A 6,000-nucleotide genomic window follows, 5' to 3' on the forward strand; every position below is an offset into this window, starting at 1 on the left:
CACACTGAGAAATCTGTACATAAGGCAGAGTGAACAAACATGCGTTGAGATTCTCTTCTAAATGCATTATTTATGCTGTAGCCTTGCATTCTTCCCAACAAGCTTTCTGCATAAAAATAAAGACTCTAGGATTGCCTTTATGCCTTGCTTGCAGGCATAAAGTGACTATGCCCTAGCACTGAGCCTGAATGGTCATTGTTATTTAATAAATGCTTGCTGAACGAGAAGTGAATGCCTGGATGCATAGTAGCCGGTGCTGGGTCTGTCTGATTCCAGGGCCCACACATTTTCCACCGGAGCATGCAGCTTCTCAGTGACTAGCTGGTTAAAGATCTCCGCGAGGCATGGAGCAGACCGAGATCTGTAGCCTCTGGCTGTCACTTCCCATTCTCCGCCCCCTTCCATGCAATTAGCCCCTCGGCTGCCTGAGCTCCAGAGATTTTTTCACTGTGACAGAATCACCTCCTTGCTCCAGCATTTTAGAACCCAGCCCAGTTAACCAAGTGTCTTCTCGACTAGAGACTTCTAGGGAAGTGGTTGGGTTCACTCCTGGAACCCTTAGGGGGAAGGAGACAGCATCACCTTTTCTGCCTCTGCTTCGCTGCCCTGAATGAGTCCCATCAAGCATTCCACCCCCAGCTCCAACCCTTCCCGTTACTTAGGTTTCTACAACTAAGCCATCGTGCCTCCAGTTCTAGGCTCCTTGACTGGGAGCATTCTGCTGATGCCCTGAAAATCTAAGAGGCTACAGGACTCAGTTGGAGAAGGCAATGGCACCCCACTCCAGTACTCTTGCCTGGAAAATCCCATGGACGGAGGAGCCTGGTAGGCTGCAGTCCATGGGGTTGCGAAGAGTTGGACATGACTGAGCGACTTCACTTTCACTTTTCACTTTCGTGTATTGGAGAAGGAAATGGCAACCCACTCCAGTATTCTTGCCTGGAGAATCCCAGGGACGGGGGAGCCTGGTGGGCTGCAATTCTATGGCGTCGCACAGAGTCGGACACGACTGAAGCGACTTAGCAGCATCAGCAGCAGCACAGGACTCAGTTCTGGCCTTTGAGAGCAACGTGGGATGGGTTTCACTGGCTCTCAGAGCTGGAAAAGACTATAGTGTTCATCCAGGCTCACCCTTACCTGGTGCCTGTGAAGTAAAGTTGCTCAGTCGTGTCTGACTGTTTGTGACCCCATGGACTATAGTCCACCAGGCTCTTCTGTCCATGGGATTTTCCAGGCAAGAATACTGGAGTGGGTTGCCATTTCCTTCTCCAGGGGATCTTCCCAACCCAGGGATCAAACCGGGGTCTCCCACATTGCAGGCAGATGTTTTACCGTCTGAGCCAGCAAGGTAAAGAGCCCTGCAAATGTTGCCGCTTTGCTGAATCTGCTCAAAGCTGATTGGGTCCTGCCCCTTCGTGAACTCACCTGTGGTCTGGCTCCCTGAGAATCTCCTCTGGTCTGGGCTGACCCTCTGAAGCCATTCCCTTCTGACACTGACCTTGCCTGCAGAAAAGCCGACAGGTTTTCATGGAAGAACAGACTCAGCATTTGTCTACCTCTGCTCCCTATTCAGCTGGATCTCTCTGGTTCGAAGGCAATTTTGGTGTCTGCCCTGATTCCCTGGGTGCCTGGGTGGAGCTGGGAGGAGGACTCAGGAGGAAGTTTAACTCCAGAGGAAAGTTCTTTGTAGAAGAGTTTCTGCTTCTTCATGGTCAGAGGGAAGCTTCCTGAAGAAAGTACCCTTGAAGGTGTTGGTTGTTGTTTCAGACATTTCCCTGTATGGGTTACCACTCAGATTGGACTGTCCCCTGCTGCACGGCGGGGGACTGCATTTGCCAGCGATTTTAAAGCTCCACTTTCTAGCAGTGACAGTCAGGGCCACCTCAGGACCTGGAGGCCACGGTTGTTCCCAAGCTTGAGGCTTGAGAGGGAAGACACGGCTGTCCAGTTCTCTCAGAGCGTTCCGTTTCCTCCCCTCTGTGCTCGCGGAGTGTTCGTGACGGGCAAATATGGCCCAAGTGTGGAGGTAGAGCCCCCCTTTTCAAACTGCTCCATCCTATTTCTTCACCTGAACCATTCTGAACCTCTCAGTGAAGGCGGCCCTGGGGGTGGTTTTCCTGCTCTGGCCCCCGATCTCCCAGTTCCTAACCTCTGAATAGAAATGGGGTGCAAGAGTCTCCAGTGGGGAGCAGCCCATGGGTGATGGCTCATTCCTCTTTATTTTATTCCTTTCCTTTAAAAAATAATATTTATTGATTCTTTTCTTTCCATTTACAAAAGCAATTTATGATCCACGGCAGAAAAATTTCCCTAGCCTGCTGCCACCCTATCAAAATCATCTATCCCATTCATTGAAACCCAGAATTCACATTTTGGCTATGTCCTCTTAAAATCATTGCTTTTCTGTAGATATTCACCTAGTTTTAAAAACTTTTTATTTTGTAATACTTTTAGATTTACAGAAAAGTTGCAAAAGTAATACAGACTTCCCATATACCCTTCAACAAGTTTTCCCTGATGTTTTTTTTGTTTAGTCGCTAAGTTGTGTCTGACTCTTTGTGACCCCGTGGACTATAGCTCGCCAGTCTTCTGTGTCTGTGGGATTTCCCAGGCAAGAATACTGGAGTGGATTGCCATTTCCTTCTCCAGGCTATCTTCCTGATTCAGGGATCCAACCCGTGTCTCCTGCATTGGCAGGTGGATTCTTTACTGCTGAGCCACCAAGGAAGCTCTGATGTTAACATCAGAGTATAATAATCAAAACTGAGAAATTAACACTGGTGGAGTACTATTCACTAAACTGTAGACTTTATTCAGATTCCACCAGTTTTTCCACTAATGTTCCTTTTCTGTCCCAAATCCAATCCAGGATATCGGATTGAAGTATATGGGAGCATTGATCTTCATTGTGGGATCCTTAGTTGCAGCTTGCGAACTCTTAATTGTGGCATGTGGGATCTAGTTCCCCAGCCAGGGATTGAACCTGGGCCTCCTGCATTGGGAGCTTGGAGCCATTGGACCACCAGGGAAGTCCCAGTATAAACCTAATTTTTAACAATGTACATCCTACTGTGCATACTATTTTGTATCCAGCTATTTTTATAAGTAATATATCATAAGCATTTTCCCATTCAATTAAATTCTTCTGTTATTATCATTTTTAATGGCAGTATAATGTTGCATTATGTATGAATGTGAGAGTTGGACCATAAAGAAGGCTGAGTGCTGAAGAATTGATGATTTTGAATTATGGTGCTGGAGAAGACTCTTGAGAGTACCTTGGACTGCAAGGAGATCAAACCAGTCAATCCTAAAGGAAATGAACCCTGAATATTCATTGGAGGGACTGATACTGAAGCTGAAGCTCCAATACTTTGGCCACCTGATGCGAAGAACTGACTCATTGGAAAAGATCCTGATGCTGGGAAAGATTGAAGGCAAAAGGAGAATAGTCTGGCAAAGGATGAGACGGTTAAATAGCATCACAAACTCAATGGACGTGAATCTGAGAAAACTCTGGGAGATAGTGAGGGACAGGGAAGTCTGGTGTGCTGCAGTCCTTAGGGTTGCAAAGAGTTGGACACAACTGAGCAACTGAATGACAATGATGTTCCATTATGTGGATTTGCTATAATTTATCTAGCCAATGGCTTATTAGTCTACATTTAAATTCTTTCTAATTTTTCACTATCATGAAGGATGATGAGATGAAAATCTTGTACATACTTCTGGTATACATCAGTTCAGTTCAGTCGCTCAGTCGTGTCTGACTCTTTGCGACCCCATGGACTGCAGCACACCAGGCTTCCCTGTCCATCACCAACTCCCAGAGATTGCTCAAACTCATATCCATCGAGTCGGTGATGCCATCCAACCATCTCATCCTCTGTCATCCCCTTCTCCCACGTTCAATCTTTCCCAGGATCAGGGTCTTTTCCAATGAGTCAGTTCTTCGCATCAGGTGGCCAAAGTATTGGAATTTCAGCTTCAGCATCAGTCCTTCCAATGAATATTCTGGACTGAATTCCTTTAGAATGGACTGGTTGGATCTCCTTGAGATACATATCTCTAGTTATTTTGCCACAAGAGAAATTCCAGAAATAGAATTTTTGTGTTCCATCCGTCCCCCTTCAAAGTCCACAGTGAGGATTTGGGCCATTTGGTGGCCCTTGTGCTTAAAGAGACTGCTGACCCATCATCCTGAGGCAAACAGGGGAAGAAGCAATGAGCCCTCTCCACCAGGACCACAGCCTTTGGGTGGTGGAGATGGGAGAGCAGGTGGAAACATCAAGGGAACTCTAGGTTCTTCATGGCTTCTCAGCCTTAGTTTTTCAGGCCAACCAGCCCCAGCTGGGTATCTTATCTCTGCAGAAAGAGGAAGACACTTGCTCTGAGCCCAAGGATAATGGGAAGAGGTTGTGGGTGGGGGATGGAGCAGAAGTTGCTAATGCATTTTTGCCAGCATCTTTGGCTTCTCCAATATCCAGCCAGACTATTAGCAGTTCCCCAAGGAATGCCTCGCTCTTCACATCATCCCCCATTTCCTATAAATGGGAAGTGGCTAGGGAGTAGGGTGTGTGTGTGTGGCGGGGGAGCAGAAGAAGGGGAAGGGACACGGTGGTTTTTCTACAGCTGACTTAGTGGGGCTCTGAAACCCAGAGAAACCGTTACTAATCCAGAACGACCCAGCATCATGGGGGTGTTGTGGATGGTAGGACTTTTCGTTTAGGCTTGCAAGTCACTGGCCAGGACTGCCTCTGCCTTGTTTCTGGGGCTCAGAGACTGTGTGTGTGAGTGTGGGTGTGTAGTAGTAGCAGTAGTAATTGGACTGAGTGATTGCCTCAGTTCATCTGAAAATGGTACCCATGTCTTGAGTTATCATGAGGAATGGATGAGTTTATACATGAAATGCATTTAGAAGGGAGACTGGCACAATCAGTAAAAGTTAACTATTATTATATGAAGCTACAGCAGCAGAAAAAGGGGAGGGAGCATCTTGCCAGCGGAGGGTCCTCCAGTTCCCTGTGCTGGGTGGGACCTGGAGAGTCTGTCCACCTGGCTTGGTAAAGAAGGGTCACCGGCATTGCAGAGGGGTGACCCAGCACTCATCCAGGTGGCCAGACCCTCTGGTGGGGCCCAGGAACTCACAGAACACTGTCAGCTCACTCTCCTGAGCACTGCTCCCCCTTCCTCCTGTCCTCGCACAAGAGGCTTATAAAGACTGCAGGCTCTCCCAGCAGCAGTCAGCAGGGAGAGTGGGCTCCTGCTCCCTCTTGCACCCCCAGTGCTCCTCCCCCAGCCTGGAAAATACCACCATCCAAGCTCTCCTGGCTCAGTAATTTTCCAACTGACCTGGAATTCCTCCTGACTGCTGCCCTCTTTTCTGGGGCAAGAGGGACAACAGCTCAGGGACCCAGGACTCCACCCAAGTCTCTCTGCTGGCCACTAATGGGTGTGCCAAAGGCTTCGGAAAGCGATTGCGGGCCCTGGTGGGTCACCTGCTGGGAGGCTGGGGGAGGAGTAAGTGTGCCCAGGGAGGCAACTTATTCAGTGATCCAGAAAATAGAGTGGATTCTTGTTTTTTCTCCCTCTCCCCCTCCTGCACCCACTCTCCTCCCCACCATCACCAGGGCTCCACTGTTCCTCTCTCCCTTCAAGATTTCACATTCTTCTCTGCCTTCAATCGGAGGTTCCCTTAGAGACCCTCTGGCCAACTCCTTCTTACCCAGGCTCAGATATGGAAGGGATTTGTCCCACATCACGTCTGGGTGGTGTCAGGGCCAGCCTTGGAGCCCCCTGCCCTGGTGCTGGGTCCACGGCTACAGCCAACTAGGTCCTCCCCTTCAAAAGCATCTTCCCCCTGATTTTGTAGTATTCAAATCAACAATGCATATAAATTGGAGTGCTCTCCACTCCATGGAGGAAGAAAGACACAACTGGGCTCCCACCCCAAGGGCAGCCTGGGCCCCCAGTTCTCTCCGACCTGCACAGTTCACTCTT

This window comes from Giraffa tippelskirchi, chromosome 5 (genome assembly GCF_054371585.1).
Source record: "Giraffa tippelskirchi isolate mGirTip1 chromosome 5, T2T-mGirTip1v1.2.pri, whole genome shotgun sequence".
Classification (NCBI taxonomy): domain Eukaryota; kingdom Metazoa; phylum Chordata; class Mammalia; order Artiodactyla; family Giraffidae; genus Giraffa; species Giraffa tippelskirchi.